At 39.7% G+C, this 20,164-nt stretch overlaps 1 pseudogene across 1 annotated transcript in view; it reads left to right on the top strand.

Annotated features, from left to right (window-relative positions):
• Positions 1-17,599, top strand: part of LOC149180291 (ketol-acid reductoisomerase, chloroplastic-like) — a 68,876-nt pseudogene extending 51,277 nt beyond the window's left edge. The window contains exons 4-10 of the transcript XR_016256908.1: positions 5,171-5,311; positions 5,467-5,694; positions 5,816-5,933; positions 6,026-6,165; positions 6,347-6,514; positions 6,652-6,807; positions 17,570-17,599. The product of XR_016256908.1 is annotated as a ketol-acid reductoisomerase, chloroplastic-like (transcript). The remainder of the gene's footprint in view (positions 1-5,170; positions 5,312-5,466; positions 5,695-5,815; positions 5,934-6,025; positions 6,166-6,346; positions 6,515-6,651; positions 6,808-17,569) is intronic.
• Positions 17,600-20,164: the final 2,565 nt, after the last annotated feature.

The following is a 20,164-nucleotide window of genomic DNA, read 5'->3' as shown; positions in this document are numbered from 1 at the left end:
ACGAAAATCGAGATAAATTGTAATATGTGGTTGCTGGAATTTTTACTGTGTATTTCAGTCTAAGATACCGGATTCGTCCAAAAGCCCTGTCGAATCGCGAATCCGACACGATTCTCTGCGGATTCGTGTCCAAACTTCAGGACACGTCGTGTCCTTTTATGACACGTCGTGTCCTATAACGTGTCCCGAATTTGCAGTGCGTGTCGCGATTTTTGGGACGTGTCAAGCCAGAGTTTTCAGCATTCTTTTGTACTGTTCATAAGATTGGCGATTAATGAATCGATTATAAGTTGCCAGAAAAGAAAGGCCTATTCTAGTATCTTCCATATCCTAACTGTGTGAAATGGTGGTTTTATTCTTTGATTGATTGGATGATTTTCTAATGAAATATGGCCTCTGTCTTGAATGTAGTTGCATATTCAAGAGCCAAATTTGAACAACCCTTGCTTCACTGAGATGCTAAATGCTGCTAAAGGAATGCTGCTGTAATAAATGGGATTTGGTTCACTGAGATTCCTTGCTTGAGATTGGCATGGAGTTCAATATTTTAATATCAAAGCAAGCATTTGACGAAGTGGTTGCTTTCAGTTTTTCCTGAGTATAGATGTGAGATATATAACCCTAAGGTTTGGAGTCTGGACAACATTATATCTTTTCATCTTGAATCTGGTTTGCTTGGAGGGAACAGCGTTATTTACAGAGAAAAAAGTGGTCAAATATTATTGTTGATATTTAGAGGTCAAACAAGCATGATGTGCCACCTTGATTGATTCAGTTTTTATCTGGTTCTTTTGAAAGGGTTGCACCATTTAAAAAAATGGTGAAATCTAGTTGTAAGTTGTCTTTCGGTTATGAATTATGAATCATGATTTAAATTTTTAATAAATTTATCATTTATGTGACCAGTACCACTGACATTTATTTGAATTTTGTGTGTACTATGCATGCTAATTAGTAATTACTAATAGGCATAGCTATAGATGAAGAATCAAGATCTATGTTTGAAATCAATAAATTTGTATCATTAATTAAAATTTGTGTAAGAAATATGATAATATCTAATTTTTAATATATATATATATATATTTTGAAATATATATTATATATATATATATATTTTTTTTAATAAAATAATATATAACGTGTCCTAACGTGTCCTGTTCCGGGGGGTCAGCGTGTCCCGAATCCGACACCACGAATCCCGAATCCTACGTGTCCCGAATCCCCGTGTCAGGTGACTTAATTTTCAGTTTATCAGTAAAAGCATTTTTCAGAAATAAAGAAGAGCTCTCAAGCTGGTTTTCCCCAAGAGTTGTAGGGGGTTTTTCTAGGGTCACATTGACAAAAAATCACTATGTTATTTTCTGTGTCGCTGTCATAATTTTGTTGTGTTTTATTTCTGCAATTTCAGCAGTTGTGAAATCTTTAAATTTGTGTTTTCAGAAAATATTGTCATTTCCAGATTTTAGAATTTTTTTATCATGTTTGGATTTAAAAATAAATGCATGGATTGATAAGGAAAACTGATAACCAGAGTGGGGGTTGAAATTCTTCATAAAATATAGAAAACATAAAATTAATAATTATAATTATAATTAATAATTATACCAACCTAGATCCATCTTAACTCCGGATCTACCAAAGATTGAGAGGGATCAAATATCTTGAAATACCTCTTTTAGAGTGAAAAGAAATTTCAATTTGATTCCCTCTCGGCGCTTGGTAGATCCGGAGTTAAGATGGATCTAGGCTGGTGGTAATGTAAAAAGTGTCATCTGAAGTGGTAATGTAAAAAGTGTCATATGAAGTTGGAATCCTAGAACAATTAATGGTAATGTTAAAAAATCAAGTAAAGGATGGAAAAGGAAAATAAAAGAAACAAAAATTGCCAAATGCATTTCTGTGTTTCTGTATCGGGTGTGACCACTGCCATGAAAGTTAGATTGGCACAAAGTGACCAAGTTTGAAGAGAGGTTGGTTGATTTTGACCATACTGATGTCCTTTGAGCAAAGCTTCAAAGTCTAAACTAATGTGAATGCACTTGAATAAAAATGTTTGAATAATTAGTAATTACTAAATCATTGCAATAAGAAGAATAAAGGGGTTTCATCATCATGTGGTTTTAAAAATCCTAAATTATTACATATGCTAAAGGCTACTTTAGAGCAAGGTTTATGGGATTTTTATGGACAACTTGATCATTTAGCGATTTCACTATGCATTTGTTTCTTTTCCCTGTATTCTATGCATGCATATATCTTCACCTTTATCATCTAGGAATAATTAATACAGAAGGGCAAAGCTTTCTCTTTTGATTCCAAAGAAATCCTAGACATATTGCATAACAATGTTGAACAAGGATGGCTTCTTGTGTATAATGGTTACGAATAATAGACAATGAGGGCCTCATGTTTAGCTATTGAAAAGATGAGTTTTTATTGTTTTTACTAGTTGTGGATTTGTTTTTTCTACAATGATTATGGATGGTGTGTTCCATGTTTCTACCAAGTTTTTGCATAGTACTATTCATTTTGAGATTGGTAGTTTATTAATGTTATTAGGGCCAAACTAGTCAACCCTAAAAATTGGATCTGGTTAAAATATCGGACAACCCAGAACTGTTTGACCAAAAATTTCATCAAAATATCAAATTTTGATCCAAAAACTTCATCAAAATATCAAATTTTGATTCAAAAATATATATTCATGTGCATCAGTGCAAATCCAAACCATTAGACAAACATGCAAAGTTTTCTCATGTATCTAACTAAAATAATGCTGAGTGCAATCCATATTTGAACTAAAACATATAAAGATAGAGGTTCTAAATGGCCTAAAGTGCAAAAATAAGCATACTAATAACTATAGTTTAGACTCCAAAGTCTGTGGTGTAATTATATGACACTTTTATCTAAATCTTCATCCTCTACATCATTTTCGTTGGTAGACACATGATCATGACTCAATTCCCCTAGGCCTAAAGGTCCAACACAAATGTGTAGGTCTCTTTCCATGGAAGTTGGTCCAAGTCCATTGAAGGTTGGTTTTCTTTGTGAAATGCGGTTTGCTATGTCTCCACAACCCAGTCCGAAGAGCGCAAAAATAAGCATACTGATAGCTATATTTTAGACTCCAAAGTCTGTAGTGTAAATATATGATACTTTTATCTAAATCTTCTTCCTCTACACATTTTTGTTGGTAGATGCATGATTGTGACTCAATTTCCCTAGGCCTAAAGGTCCAACACGAATGTGTAGATCTCTTGCCATGGAAGTTGGTCCAAGTCCATTGAAGGTCGGTTTTCTTTGTGAAATGCTGCTTGCTATGTCTCCACAACCCAGTCTGAAGAAGGATCAATATTGTTTAAGACTATGGTTTAGGAACAGGGTCTATTGAGGTATCCACTGGCTTAATCCTATAATCGTCGTGTCCCTTGAATTTTCTTGAAAGGCTTCGCTGATTGTGGCTTAATGCCCATTGGCTTAGGCTTTGGATGTAATCGGTGCACCTAGATGATTTCAAGTTCTTTGATTGGTTGGCCGGTCTAAACCTATTACTTCGAATAGACATGATTGTGGGTGATGCTTTATTGAATCATACTTTCTTTTTCATTAATGTCTTTTCCTGTGACTCAATGTTGATGTCTGCTTGTGTCCCTGGTTGCAACATGAAGCAATCTTTTTCATTAATGCCCTTCATGGATCATGGTTGCTTATGTCCCCGGTTGCTTCATTGAGCTCATGGATCGACAATTGGGATAAACTTTGCTTGTTGCTCCATCATTCTATTCTTGCGTAGGTAATAGCAAGGTAGTCTGATAAGTGTTGGCTTCCATTGATGTCGTATTTCTTTGATTTGACTGTGCAATTTTGCATCTTCATTGAACTCATTAAATGGCAGTGGCTATGATGTAAAAGTATTGTTCTATTGAACATGCCATGCACAGGTCTTTGCAGGTGCAGGGATCATCTTTTCATTTGGAGCTAGACAATGCAGTTGAAATGAACTTCAATACACAAGTTGTTTTAGTGCATTAAGTTAAAAATATGAAATGGCTATTAATTTGTGAGAAGACTGGGAACAAGTGCCTTCAGCAACTAAAATATATTTGTGTGAAATTATTGGAAGTTCAGCACATTTTTTTCTAGTTGTTAGGCCTTGGTATTTGGTATGTGTGGTAAACTTAGTTCCCAGAGGAGACATCCTGGCCCTAGGAGATGCTTCTCACATCTTGGGTGCCAGACAATGTCCCCACCCAAACACGAGGCATGTCCTCTTGAAACAATTCAAAAATTCTATGTTGTATGGGCTAATCTCACGCCCAAACATCTTCCACGCCCAAACATCTTCCATGCCCAAAAGGCCAATTTGATGTATGATTAGCATTTTCCACGCACTAGGATCTGATACATGAATCTGTCCAGTGAACTATTTGAAGAGTGTGACTTGCATATTTCTTGCCCAGTTAGCTGATATAGAGATTTAATCTGTCTCTGTTTCCAGCAGCTTACAAATGTAGGATTTATGTTTTCTATTGCTTGGCAACAGTTTACAGAGACCCATTCCATTGGGCTAGTGCTAAAATATAGACTGTGTACCTACTTACATTCCTCAAGATTGACACTTTCCACAACTGTGTAGCATTCCTCCACGTTTTGGCAGAGCCATATAATTTAAAGAGCTCTGTTCATCAGTGGCATAGATTTTTGTTTTACAGTACAGTTTACAGGGTCTATGTTTATATTTGTGATGCACCCCCACTACACCCTGATGCATCCCTGTGTATCAAATTTCAAAAATAGCATCCCCATACCTGCACTTCTACTCGTCCCCAACCCTGCACCCACTAACCCCGGCTACTTAGGTGATATAATTTGATGAAACTTAGCTTTTAAGAATCTGCTTGAAAATGCATTTATTGTTTCGAACTATGACCTCATTAGTTAGGTTGACTTAACCTGATTCCATGCAATGAACTTGTGATTGCTTGGACCATTGATAGGATTCTTATGAATCATAGGTTTGTTCTAATATTATATAACTGGAATGCATGTCAGTTGGATTAGCATTTACAATATTACTTTGATTGAATTCATCTTGTATTTGCAATCTTTCCCTGTAAGTTTGGTGTTGCCAGATATCTCAGTCTAGGGCTTTGTTTGTATCCAGATTGGCTTGAGGAAAGGCTCCAAATCCTTCGCTGAGGCACGTGCAGCAGGATTTTCAGAAGAAAATGGAACTCTTGGTGAAATTATAGAGACTGTATCTGGCAGTGACCTTGTATTACTCCTGATATCTGATGCTGCACAGGTCAGCACAGTATTTATTGTTACAGTGGAACATGTTGTATAGAATCTTTTCATTTCAGAGATAATACCGCACTGGCAATTATTGTGAATGCTATTGATTGATGGGCAGTCTGTAAAATTATACCAAGTCTTCTAATTTGATTTCTGGTCTTGCAGGCAGACAATTACACAAAAATATTTTCCGCCATGAAACCAAACAGCATTCTTGGTCTCTCTCATGGATTTTTACTGGGACATTTGCAGTCCTGTGGGGATGACTTCCCAAAGAACATTAGTGTGATAGCTGTGTGTCCGAAGGGCATGGGGCCATCTGTGAGGCGCTTGTATGTCCAGGGCAAGCAGATTAATGGTGCAGGAATAAACTCTAGTTTTGCTGTTCATCAGGTGTTTGTGCCTTAAAATATCTTATTGGTGATTTGCTTCAAAAAGTTCTTTGCTGTAGCTTTTAATGAAATCCAATTCATAGCTCTTTCAATTATGGATTTTCTTCTGTGATGTTATCCAGGATGTTGATGGGAGAGCAACAGATGTTGCTTTGGGATGGTCAGTTGCTTTGGGTTCACCATTTACATTTGCAACTACTCTGGAGGATGAATACAAGAGTGATATTTTTGGGGAACGTGGTAAGTATATGTTTTTGAGGACATTTTGTGCCATTCTCTTTATAGTTGGGCATGCTTGTATTCTATTGACTCAGTGTTTTGATGATTTACAGGGATCTTATTGGGAGCTGTACATGGTATTGTTGAAGCATTGTTCAGACGATATACTGAAGGTGGAATGGATGAAGAACTTGCTTACAAAAATACAGTGGAAGGGGTAACTGGGATCATATCAAAAACTATCTCAACAAAGGTATTTTCTGATTTTGGTCAATCTAAAACCAAATTTTAGGGCTCTCTGTTCATTGTTCATAGAATGGTTATAGGATGCCATTCTGAATTGTGGAACATTGAACATTTTCAATTTGTTATAAGCTGTATTATTCATCTTTATTGCCCTTGAAACTGTTTGAATTTCTGATGGCCATTTTAAGGGAATGCTATCTATATACAATTCTCTGAACGAAGAAGAAAAGAGGGATTTTGAGATGGCATACAGTGCTTCATATTACCCTTCCATGGAAATTTTGTACGAGTGCTATGAGGATGTAGCTTCTGGCAACGAGATTCGGAGTGTTGTATTGGCAGGGCGTCGGTTTGTTGTAAGCTCTGCTCTTTGCTTGGCTGTAACTTTATTGATGTTCGTTGGTCTATGTCAATGGTATTTAGGTCTGTTAATTTGCTTGAGCAAATCTATATATTGAATCAGACGACTTAATTGCTTATGTTCCACCCACAGGAGAAGGATGGGCTACCAGCATTTCCCATGGGTAAGATTGACCAGACACGAATGTGGAAAGTTGGCGAACGTGTTCGTGCAGTGCGGCCTGCTGGGGACTTGGGTCCTCTTTATCCATTTACTGCAGGTGTTTATGTGGCATTAATGATGGCACAGGTAGAAATACTTTTTTCCTTAGAATATGTAGCAAATAGAAAGCTTCTTACATGTATTGTACTTCTCAGAAAAAGTATATATTTAACTTTTCAAAACTGACCTGGATTTATGTTAAATGGTTATAAAACTTCTGTATGGAATTATCATCTATTTTGGGTCAACAGTATATGTATCTCGAGGCGCATTTCACTGTCTGAAACATAGGGTTTTTGAAACTTTATGAATGTCCATTGTAATGTGCTTCCTGCAGCTACCCACCATACAGGGTCCAATGGGCCAATATTGATTTAAGAGTGACATCATTTATAGGGACTCAATGAATTGTTATGCAACAAACTAAGAAAAGCAAGATCTTTTTGAACATTATATGAAAACACACAACTGTAGTAGGAATTCCTTCCTCATTCAACCTATAGCAAAAAATTTGGACATGACTGGGATCCTCTGCCTTCAAGTATCTCTTTACAAATGTATATGGATGTCTGATAGCATAGAGATGTAATTTGGCATGGTTCATAAAGCTTCTTTGGAGAACATTCATTCTTTTTAGCAAAATTATCTTGTGACATGGAATTCAGAGTGTGCTGAACTGCTGCAAAAGATTCACCAGCTTTGGCTGTTATCCTTGCACATTGATTGGTGCAAGGTTACCATTATGAATTGCAGAATTTTCCCTCCTTTTCTTTGTTTTAGATTATTTTCCTTTGTGAAGAAAGTCAAGTTCTAATGATGCTTCCATATGCTTGTAAACCAAAGCAAATCGAAATGATGAATTTGTGTTTCAATTTTTACTCAGCAAATTGTTCAGCAATTTGATCAGTGACAACTTCAAAGTGTCTTTCACAGATTGTCTATAAGAGAAACATCCTCATACCAGTTTTCTGAGCCATATTTTTCTTTGATGCAGAGGCAAAGAGCAGAGTCTTATATGAAAACCTGCCACTGCAGCCTCAAACGTGCTATTGATTAATACCCTTGCATGTTGTCACTTCATGATTTTGATTCACAAATAAAATTTGCAGAACCCTCAAAAACTTAGACATGCAGTTGATAACACACCAGATGAGTACTCTAGAATCTATTCTCATTTCGGCCAATGGATATTATTATACAAAGTCCAGAAAATATGGGGCCGCCAAGCATGCCCTATTTTTTTTCCAAAATGCAGAACTCAGGTTTGTTAAGGGGTTATCCGGACCAGCACTTAGAAATAAACAATTCAGACCAAAAAGAGAGTGAGCAAAGGCTTATTCGGAAGGGAACACACTGCGACTCCCTGAGTGTGAGTTCGACCAGATTGAGTTTCCAGAATTAATGCTTTTAACTTCAAAGAACCGGATTAACGTTTGAATCAAACAGTCAATCCTAGGGACACTTGAAATGACAATCATGAAGTCGCGTTGGTGAGTTGGCTTCCTGTCAACCGGAGATCAAAATGGAACAGTAACAATGCTGAGTACATATGCTACATAGGAGTGATACACATTCCCTATCAATCAATTTAAACTAGTGCAGTTCCACCATTTATAACTGTCAACTATTCATTTCCTTTGTTATAAGAAGGCTAATATAATTTGACTAATACAAAGAATATTTCCAAACGAACAGACAGCAAATATAGATTAAGCATCAAAACATACAGGAAATACAGAGAAGTTCCAGAGGGGGGATAAACCACTTTTCTTATCAATAGTTTGTGATGCCGAGCTAATGCTGGCTGTGCCAATTAGGCCGGCATAAAATCCCACAGTACCAAACTTTCTGGTCAAAGGTGCTTCCTTTAACCCAAATTAGGGAGGTAAATCCATTTTTTTAAAAGCTTCGTTTAAAATTAAGTGTTAGGAGCCTCACGGGTAATACAAAACCACTGGCCACCGGAGCCAAGAGTTATATATATATATATATATATATATATATATGCTTGGGCCCAAACCATAGGCAGAACCACTGTAGCCTCAACTTCCACTATATAATAGCGGGGAGATATAATGTAAAGCCCCTTTACCTTCGTTGAAGCTCCTTTGTAATATCTGCCTCGCGACTGCAACATATAACCAAACCTTGGATTCCCCGACCATTGTTATGAGCAAGATTCCTCGACCTTTGTTATGAGTGCAACTTCCAATTGCCCGGGACAGCTCAGCAGTTGTCGCACGCTCTACGGACATGGCCTGCTTTCCTTGTTTTCTATTGGTGTTCATTCCCGCCTTTCCACGTGATTGCTTCACTGACACTTCCAAACGGCGTGCAAGGCTTTCCTTTTTGGGACACAAACTCCGGGAAGTGAAATTTCCCGTTACCTGTCGCACTCCAAATCTCCGTTAAAGTGGATGGCAACCTTTATCGAAGTATGCACACCCTTCTACCTCCGGGAAGAGTCAACACTCTTCCGTGGCCTTTTATCAGTTTTCGCCCCAATGAAAGGACTCCACTTCACCCCGACCTATTCCATATCATTGGTTTTAACATGTCATCCCGGTCCTCATCCTCCAGACCTTTTCCAATGTTGCGCGAGGACTTAACCTCCGGGAAACAGAACCTGGGGAGCGAGAAAATTCTTGTCTCCATCTTTTAACAACTTGCCGACACACGCAAGCCATGTCACCCCGACGCTTTTCTCATTGGTTGATTGCCACGTCCGCCTTGCACATAGTCATCCCAACTCTCCTTGTGCGCTTGTCTCTTAATCTCCCGGGGTAGATCCTTTGGAACATGTCACCCCGACACCATCAAAATTATTCTGGCAGAACTCAGTTCTGTCTCCTCGGCGTTCGTTAATTAACATACTCTCGACGAAGGCTTAATAAAACTAAGTCTTTTCCCTTTCTTGGTCCATGTCCCTTTATACTTGGACCTTGGCCTTTTGTCTGCAAGCTCCACTCAAGTCTTGCACTCATATCTCTGTCTTCTGGATTTTGGATTCCATTGTTTCCGCCGTGCCACTCTGATTTTTTTCTCCAACTGGCTCTATCACAAGGGTTACCATCTTTGTCACATCTCTATTGTAGACTTGCGCTCCTCTTTGGTTCTTTATTGACTCTCGATCATTGATCATGCTGTTGATCAATGATTACAGTCTTAATTGGTCTAACTATAAAGGGAAGGGTTCAACTCTGTTTTAAAAGAGTTTCGGCCTCCTTTGAATTAACTCTGATATGCATTCTTGAGACGCTCTCCCACCTAAGCTCGTCTGCTACAATCCTGCAACACACACCCATGCTTAACAATATAAACACAATTCTGTATAATAACAGACAAAAGCTTGGCACACACCTAAGCTCGTTTGCTACAATCCTGCAACACACACTCATGCTTAACAACATAAATACAATTCTATATAATAACAGAGAAAAGCTTGGCACACACGTATTCCAAAAATTCGAACAATGTTTTCTCTTTTCCTAGGAGAAAATCCGTAATTTCCATTAATTTCAGAAAATTACATGTTGTAGATGCTTAACGCATATGCAGATGTGTGGGCAAAGCCACATACAATAACAATACTTCAAGAGAAGTATTCCAGAAAAGCCCACAAACTGGGCAGCAAGTAAAGGGTATGTAAACCCCAAACCAGTCTGTAGAAAACAGAACTGTGGAGGATACCCATACCTGTCACAGCAAAAACAACAAATAAAGCAAAAACATAGCTTCTGTGGTAGAAAATGAAACAGTAAAACATCTAAATTTGGCTGCCCAAGCAAGTAGGAGAGGCACGAAATGAGGAAAGTGCAGCCATGGTAGCCACTCCTCCCCCGCCCCCTCAAAACTCTCCTCCTGAAGCCGACGAAACCAGAGGTAGAGACCAAACTGCCCAAACTTCCTCAGCCGCTTGCAGAAACCCCAGCAAATAAAACGGCTATGATGATGCGGCACGAAACAATGCAGAGAAATACACCTCCACACCCCTGTTCCCTCAACGCTTCAAAAAACCGCAATGGAATGCTAGCGAGCCATCAAAAAAGCACCAACTGCCATAGCAGAGGAACCCATCTGGTCCTTGCCAGAGCAGAGGCAGGTCCAGGGGCAGAGGCGGCTAGGGCAGCCACCTCGCCCCCACGAAGAGTGATCTGAAGACCAAAATAAAATCTCGCTCTCGCTCCGCCGCGCAGTCAAAAACACCAAAAGAATCTGCTCCTTTGCTTGACCGCCAAGCAGTGCCGCACGGAAGGTTCGAGCAGGGGCCGCCGAAGTCTTCAAGGCATTGAGTCTCGCCTCAACCGCTCGACAGTAGCGATGCAAGGTGCCCCGTACCTCTTCCGTTTAGAGCCCAAGACGAGCGGGCCTCCAAACTGGAATCTCAGAGTCGAAGCCGAGGAAAAGGATTCAGGTCAGCAGGAATGGGGAAGGCAGGGGCCGAAAGATGAAGCTCTGCCTCAGGCTGAGCAGGAACCGATAGTCGTTCAAATCCCCAACTGAAAACTGCGAAAACCGATTAGACCTCCGGCAGCTCGGCAATGGTGACGATGTTCAAACAAAGGCGTCAAGAAGGGCCGCCAGAACCAGGGGCGGCCCTGCTGCCTCTTCCCAACGGCGGCGGCAAGGGCAGTAGGAAAAACCCTATCTCCGCGCGCCTTTCAGTCCGACTCTATCAAATACACTGGTGAATGGTTCCCATCGAACAATGTTTTCTCATATTATATACAGATACTTATATAGGCCTTGATGCCTCCCTTAGCACTGATTTACAATGAATTGGCCCCTTTTTGGCCTCTTTGGCCCACTTGGCCTCACTCCTTTGCTCTTGACCTTCCTCTCCAGACTTCTTACCTACACATTACATGCTTTTGGTTACATAATTATACAAAAGGTTTCTGAAACCATAATCTGGTTCAGATTCACTAATCACTCAACTATTCCTATTTCTAGATCCTCTAGATCTACATATCCTTCAAGAGATCTAACCAACTCTAAAATATCTCTAACTTGCTCAAACATTTTCGAGATCTTTCCTAATGAGTAGATTTGATTATAATATTCCTCTCTGTCATCACTTACGTATAATTCTTCTAAAAACATAGGAAAATACATTTAAATTAAAGAATTTCACTCAATTAGGAAACCAATTCCCTTGGTAAATGAAACCCCTAGGTCCCAGTCAAAAAGAGTTTCAACTTGGAAATTAAATGCTCCTGCATCAGTTTGGTATAAGCAACTAACTGAGTGTGAGCAATAAGCAATCTGCTGTGGATGCCACCCCCTAGCGGGGCTATAAAACCACCAGGGTGAAGAAAAATAGTTTAAAACTCTGGGTGCTCGCTTCAACTCAAAATGCTTCCAAATTCAGTGAATAAAGTCCCTGCATAATTCTGTTTCTCCATACAGCATAGGGAAATACTCCCTTGTCTGTTGCTCAGTCCCTCAGGACTGCTCTTCTTTTCAGTGCTCTTAAGGATGGTGATCATGAGTCCAATTCATTGTTTACTGTCATATCAGATTCTAGTAGAGTTTTGTCTCTTTGAACATTTTATGGATGGCAAGCTACTTGGTATGGAGATGAGTTTTCTCTACTCAGCTTGGTTTTTATCTCTGTGATTCTCCTCGTCATTCTGCTGTTACCTTAAGGTTTTACTAGTCTCTTTCATGGATAATAGGTTCTCTTACCTAATGGAGTACATCCTCCTAGCCTTCTCTTTTTTCTATTCAAATTGTTTTCTTTTTCTTTCTCATGTGTCATGAGAGGGAAAATAAAGAGTCCTGTTCGAACTCCTCTTGATTGCATGAATGCAGGTAGTGGTTAGGTTCTCCAATAAGCATGGAGTCTTTCCACTCCTCACCTCCTCCACTTTTATGCTTTCCATTAAACTAAGCAAATCTTGAGTAATTATCATCAATCACTAAAAGAGTGGGGTTTTAGTATAAGTGCATGGAAATTACAATAAGGCAAGGTTAAGAGACACAGATTGCGAGGATTAATAATGTTAAAATTGGCAACTAGGGCCAAACTCCATGTGGGTCACTTTATTTATGGCAGTTGATATTTTTCTTGGATTCCTCTCTCTGAGAGGTGTAGGATTGATCTAAAGATCATCCGATTCTGACATGTATTTACAGAGATATGAATTTATTTGTATTATTGACAATTTGTCAAGGTCAGCCAACAATGTGGGATTGATCTAAAGATCATCCGATTCTGACATGTATTTACAAAGATATGAATTTATTTGTATTATTGACAATTTGTCAAGGTTGGCCAACAAGCAAATTATCCCCAACTCAACTTCAACGTTGCATTTAAATAGAGGAGACCTCAAGTCATTTGAGGCACACAACATCTCATGATCTCCCTCCACTTGTTTGGGTTTGTCTTCTCTCAAGGAGGACGTAGTGGAAAGAGTCATCTAAGAGAGCCCTAGCCGCAATCATGATGAAGTAGATCTAGTCGTAGATCTAAGGAGCCCTAATATGCAGTTAAAGGAGAGACCCTAAGTCGTAGCAAGAAGAGGAGCCTCAGCTGCAGCTAAAGGAGACCCTAGCAGCAGCAAAGGGAGCCCTAACGCAACAAGAAAAATCTTGTTGACAGAGTGAAAGAAGCATGAGAATTTCGGGTCGTTGTAGGTGACAACACAGTGATAGAGCCTGTTCCTAGGCATGCCTTGAGGACTTTTTGCAAGGTTGGTAAGCCAGAGTCATAAAGTAAAGTAGTGCGTTGAAGAGATCTGCCCTATAGATCAACGTATGTATACAGTTGGGTGCTAGAAAGTGTGCCGACAACAAAGTCAAGTTCTTGTAGGATAAAATATTGCTGTGTTGATGGTGTTTAGACTCTGGTTGATGAAGGATCGTAGGCCGAACTTGCTGCTGGGCTAGGCCGCAGGCCATAGCCAGCAGCGAAGGCTGTTCCAAGGGTTGCCAAACCAGACTTGGACAGTCGGGAGTGTTGGAGTCTCTCCTTGGTACACTCCTTGGTACACTGGCAGCCTTAGAAGGCCTGCTTTATTGACTGTGTGGAGAATGAGGACTGAAGGTTGATGCCCCTATCTCATGAAGCAGTGACAACTAGTGCAATATGAAGACATCGAAGTTCTGGGAGATGTATTGGGTCAAGGTTTGACCATGTTTGGCTCAGTTTAATGAACATCTTGTTGGTGCAATATGGATGATCTTCAAAGGAAGATTCTGTCCTATTTGACCAGCATTGACTGATCTGAATTGGATCCATGAAGAGTTATCAGAGAACCGTGACGGTATCAGATTGGGACAGAGTTCAAAGAATTAAGAACAACGATTAGAAGCACCTTTGAACAATGGCAATTGGCAGCCAGTGTGGAACGACGAGGACCTCGGTCAAAGCGCGCTGACGGAGGCCCATGGAGACTGCACAGGAGGCGAAACTAGCCCCTGGGAAGCCCGGATCGGGAAAAGGAGGCAGTGTTTGATGCGCTTAGTGCTAATTGCGCATCGTTGGGCAAAACCCCTTGACAAGGAGAGGCCCCGAGTGCTCAGTCGCATGAGAGCCGGGAAAACCGTGGGAGAAGGCTAAAGGCTAGGGCGGGACCTGCGCTCCAAAAATCGGCGGTATTTATTGGGGGCACCCTTGGGCGGTAAGCAAATTTGGCGAAACGGAGCGATTCCACTCAGCGCTTGACGCGTGGCAAGCGGAGGAGAGAGAAAAGCGCCGGTCATCGCGCGCTAACAGTCGAGCGAGTGAATCGCGCGAAATGAGCAAATGGCGTTGGATCTGGGGGCTCCAGATCTAACAACTGAGATTGTGCTCGATGGGGAAACCAAAATTGACAGGGGATTAAGCCGCGATCTATAAGAATTTGAGGTTCGGTTTGACCGCCAAGGTGCCAGATGACTCATTCCACGACGTAACTGAAAAACTGAACCGACGAAGCAAGCTAGCGCAGTTGGTAGGAGGACAAGTAGCCACTCTCTGTGAGCCTGGTGATGACGCCAAGACAGGGAACTCCAAGCGAAGTTGTAGCAGGCAATCCGACGAAGTTGGAAGGGGAATTGAACAGCCATGAGATCGAATGGCTTTAAAGCCATGAACAAACAAGTAGAAAACACATGACAGAGAGAGCAAAAGCAAAGAAGACAGTGAAGCAAAAATCAGAAAGAAGACGGAGGGCCGAGCTGACCAAAGGCAGCGTCGAGCACCAGAGAGCTTGAGAGATTCAAGCCATCCCTGAGAGGATCTGTTAGGACTGAGCACCACATTGGGTTCCTTCCATTAAAGACCAGAGGGGTCAAAGAGCTGGTAAGGAAAAGAGTCTGTGCACTCTAGTGGCTTGGGGAATCCAAGAACCACCATGCCAAGCAAATTCTGTTTCAAGAGACTCATACTGAGCTCCTTCATTGTAATTCTTTGCTTTAAAGACACAATAAAAGAAGGCCACCACTGAAAGCTGGACCGGAGATGTAGCTCTGGAGGATAGGGTGAACTCCATATTAATTGTTGTGTTCTTGTATTTGCTTACTGTGTTTCTCTGCTGTTTTCCATTTTTCAGTGTCTGTGTATTTTGCAATTTGATCGATCCGTTGCCTAAAATATAGACATACACCAGCACGAGTCTGTAATACCTTCATTTAATAATTCTTTAACTGAGATCACTTATAGGGTGATTTTCAGATCATTGACTTCTCTGGTCAAGGCTTTACTGCTGCTGTCATAAAATATCAGATTTGTATGTTTGTATTATCTCTTTTTTGAACTATTGAAGAATATAAGAAGAATTGATCAAGGGTTTCCCCACATTGGGGTTTGTCCCTAGCTGGTGCCACATCTTGTGTCCTCTTGTCTTGGGTGGTCTTCTACTGTTTATGTTTATGTTCTATTTGCATTTTACTATCACGCTGATGTGATTGCTAATCTGGATATTGATATTGAGCTAATAAGAAAATTGAAGTAAATTGCTCTTAAGCATAGAACATAACAAAAATTAAGAAATAATCTCCACTGGACTCCCTCCCCTGTTACCTTCCACTGGACTCCCTACCCTGTTACCTTCCACTGGACTCATAGATATGGGGTACTTTTCTCACATAGCCTTCGACCTTTATATATGTATATATATTTCAACATGTATGATTATAAATCTTAAGCCTAACATGTGATCCTTATAAATGCATCTTATATATATATATATATATATATATATGTATATGTATGCGCTAGGAATCCATATGGGCATACTTACGTCTTTTGCATATGGAATCATTCACATAACTGTTAATTTTCTAACTCTAGCAGCCTGGCAGTTTATGACCTAGCAGATCTCCTTGCAGTAAAACAATTATTATGCAGATCTACTGAATAAAAGCACAGCTAGGATTTTAACAATTACAACAGTGGACTCCGCTTCATAGGATAATGGCCCACTAAACAAAATACATACAACAAGAACCTAGAACTGATCCAACTGATCAAGCACTAGATCTGTCTTTGGATCTTGCTCGACTGATATGGATCACACTTGCCACCTCTTGCACTTTCCTTGAACCTTGCATACTTGAATGTAAGTCCTTTTGCCACAAATCACTAAGATCTCACTCTCACTATATTTTGTGCTCAAGATGTATTGTTGTGTTTTCTTCCTTAGCCTAGCCTTCCTTTTGTAAGTTTGAGTTATTGACCGAATCCACAGCCTTAATCTTCAAATTGATTGATGGTTGCGATTAGATATCAACATCACTGGCGATCAACAGTTGAGATTTATCTAACTTATTAATGTAGATAACCTTTGCATTTGATTAGATCAACTCTCTTGTATCTTATACAAGTCAATTCCTTTAATTCAGAGCTACTCTCATCAACAATAACTTGATTCCCCTAGTAGGTTGCTAATTATTGATACGGTCCAGCGCTTAGGGAGCACTTAGGTTTGACAGATCATGGCATGCAATAAAGATATACAAGGATTTCCAGGTTATTAACCAAGTGGACCAGATTGATCGAAGCTGCCTCCTTACGGGAGCAGCCCTCCTGTGGATGGAGGCGGCCCAAAAGCCTAGGCTTAGAAACTGTTTTGTGCCTCTGTGTCCAAAATAGACAAGAAATCTTTTTATGCCTGCCTCTGAAAGAAAGGCCTTTACTATGTATTTCTAAATAGGTTGATAATTAGGAAAGTCTAAGTCTAGGAGTAAAGTGAAGTCTAAGAGTTTGATATTGATTGTCACGGCAGGAAGCTGCAACTTTGAAGATGTGACCTACATGTGATGAATAGGATTTGAACCTCATGAGCCACCAACTGTCAATTCCGTAGATCACTATGAGACTATCCTCATCTCACTCTGAGACTATGATGACTCTATGATACTATGGGGACTAGCTACGACTGGCATAGCTTCTTCTCTTTGATAGTTTCTTGTCTTCCACCGGCTCACTTCAGCTACGACTGTTACTAGTACTCTTACCACATTACCCACTACGAAACATACACTACAATACTTATCTATCCTTGACATGTAATATCACATCCATTATCTTATCCTGGGCAGCTGTTTTTATGTTTTTATTTTCTTTGCTATGACTTGCTGAGCATTACTTACTTTTGTTAGCTTTTCTGTGTTTCGCTGACATTGGCATTCGTTTTTCAAATTAAATGTGTATATAGTACATCTCAAATGAAAACTTCATTTTTAGTTATATACGAGAATGTCTTTAATCTGAATTTTATCTGTTGTCCTTGGTCAAAAGTAATTACGTGGAAAGAAATAATTTAGGTGTTAATTTAATTTACAATTGTCATTCATTTTTCTGTGTTGTTTTGTATCTAACTTCACAGAGACTAACCATCAATTGAATCTGTGGTTGCAGATTGAGATCTTGAGGAAGAAGGGCCATTCATACTCGGAGATAATTAATGAGAGTGTGATTGAAGCCGTGGACTCTTTAAATCCTTTCATGCATGCACGGGGTGTTTCCTTCATGGTTGACAACTGCTCAACAACAGCACGGCTTGGGTCAAGAAAATGGGCCCCTCGATTTGATTATATTTTAACTCAACAAGTCAGTTTCTTTACCTTTTTATGGTTGTAAGCATGCACATTTCATTTCCATTTTTTTTTTGGTAGTTGCATCATTGTATGATTGCTGTTTTTGTGTAGTGCTGACAAGAAGTTGGCTTTGTAGGCTTTTGTGGCTATCGATGCGGGCTCACCCATTAACAGAGATCTCATAAGTAACTTTCTTTCTGACCCTGTGCACAATGCTATAGAACAATGTGCAAAACTACGCCCGACTGTTGACATAGCAGTCACAGCCAATGCGGATTATGTAAGGCCAGAATTACGGCAGTAAAGTGTACTGACCAAAAAGTGTGGAGTGGTTCTGGAATGCTGCATGTCATATTTGTGGAAAACTGCATGTCACACTTAGTGGAAAGTGCTATACACTCCAATGCAGTGTATGTTAGGGATCGTTTTTGGCGATTATGGTTCTTTAGCAATTAATTTATCAATCTGAGATGGGTCTTTTTAATTGGACCTGCGGACTTTGTTAACAGTAGTTAATGTGCTACATAGTACTAAACTGGTATTGTTATTCTAATTTAACAGACATTGAGTAGATAAAGCAAGTATTGTATGAGGTACGAATACGATACTCCCTCTGAAGAGTTTTTTAAACTTTTAGGAGTAATAAGAAAGGTCATAGACCAGTGTATTTCTTCAAAAGTATGTTTTCGGTGAAGTTCCTACTTTTAATGTTTAGCCCAGTGAAGTTAGTGCGCAGAAGAGCTTGCTGGTGGATAAGCTATCGTTTCATCTGTATATATGATGTGATAAATGAGTGAAGACAGTTTTAACTTATAACTATCTGGATGAGACACCATATCTGACAGGAACACTAAATGCAAACTAGCCCTTAGAATTTGGGTATCAGTGTGATTGGCTGACAGGGTTGGCCATGATAATGTTCGGCATAAACCCCACTGATTCTGTTCTCTGATACTAAAACACTTTCACGAATGTCTTATCTGCCTACCTTTTCAGATCAATTGTATATGGTTATTGAAGTAAATAATATCTTGGTAGTTACGGTCACGATAAAGTTTATTACCTTTTTTTCTATGTTACTGATAGCTATAGCACACGATATGAGCCACATATTTCTAACCAGCACTGTTTTTATATGAAATTTGCCTCGTATCAGTCAATACCCAGTTAGGATATTTGAATGACAATAGATTTTAGCCCTCGAAAGAAGCCTGGAGAAGGCTAGAGGAAACATGGACATGAACTGATACCTAGTGGTAGCTCATATGGAGAGTCTTCCCCCGCCTCCTGCAGTAGGAATTGGACTGGGCGGCAAGCGGGGTGATGCGTTTAGAGGCTGAGCGAAACAAACAAGATTTCTTACGACTTTCTGCTAGACCAAATTTCTGAGATTAGCGCTACCACCATGTGGAGGCAAAGCTCTCGTAGCCCGAAAACCACAAGATCACTAAACATTTCTCTCAAGGCATTCGCCGCGTGAGTCCAGGTGTGAGAATCCCCAGTTTTGGGTGAAGTAGCAATATGAAGCCGTAGATTTTTCTTCACATCGAGAAGGAAATCATTTCTACAATGGGGCCTCATTAGGAAAGATAAAATGTCTAGCAAAACCCAGTTCGGAGACATTGGTTTGGCTGCTATAGTTGCCTGTCAGTTCGGAGACATTGGTTTGGCTGCTATAGTTGCCTGTCATCGGCAGAGGTTCTGATACACGCTAATGGGATGCTGATACGAGCAAGGAGGTAAATTTAATCCGATGCTGGGTATAAAAGCTGAAGGGTGATTAATGATGGAGAAAGAAAGCATACGGGCCAGAATCTGAGGTCGGGGTGATTACTGATGGAGAAAGAAAAGCATACAGAACAGAATCTGGTCTGAGTGATTAATGATGGAGAAAGAAAAGCATACAGACCAGAATCTGGTCTGAGGTCACTTGATGAAAGGAGCATGGATGAAGAGAGGAAAGCAATGATATATATATTTTGTCACACTATTTGTATGGTATATTTTCATTTGTTTTATAGATTTTTTTTAAAACAGTGAAAAGCTTATCATAATTTAGTTGTCACCTAGTTGTCAAATTAACAGTGGAGATAGTGATCACTCGCTGTTATTAGTGAATTCAGGGTGACTCATTACTGTTATTCAAGAAAAATAAGACCACCTGGAATTACCTGCTGGTGTTCTGTAAAGCATAGACTTTTGCTCTTGCTAGATGTCTCTGGGTCTTTTAACCTATTCTCAACCAAACAAAAGCAATTTTAAAACAGTTTTTTATATATTTTGTCATTAGTTGTCAAATTAGCAGTGGAGATAGTGATCACTTGCTGTTATTAGTGAGACATTTTTTTTTAAACAGTGAAAAGCTTATCATAACTTAGTTGTCAAATTAACAGTGGAGATAGTGATCATTGGTGAC

The sequence above is a fragment of the Pinus tabuliformis genome, chromosome 3_2 (genome assembly GCF_031772625.1).
Source record: "Pinus tabuliformis cultivar Carrire ecotype Pingquan chromosome 3_2, CPIR1, whole genome shotgun sequence".
NCBI lineage: Eukaryota > Viridiplantae > Streptophyta > Pinopsida > Pinales > Pinaceae > Pinus > Pinus tabuliformis.
This window is presented reverse-complemented; position numbering and strand designations above follow the sequence as displayed.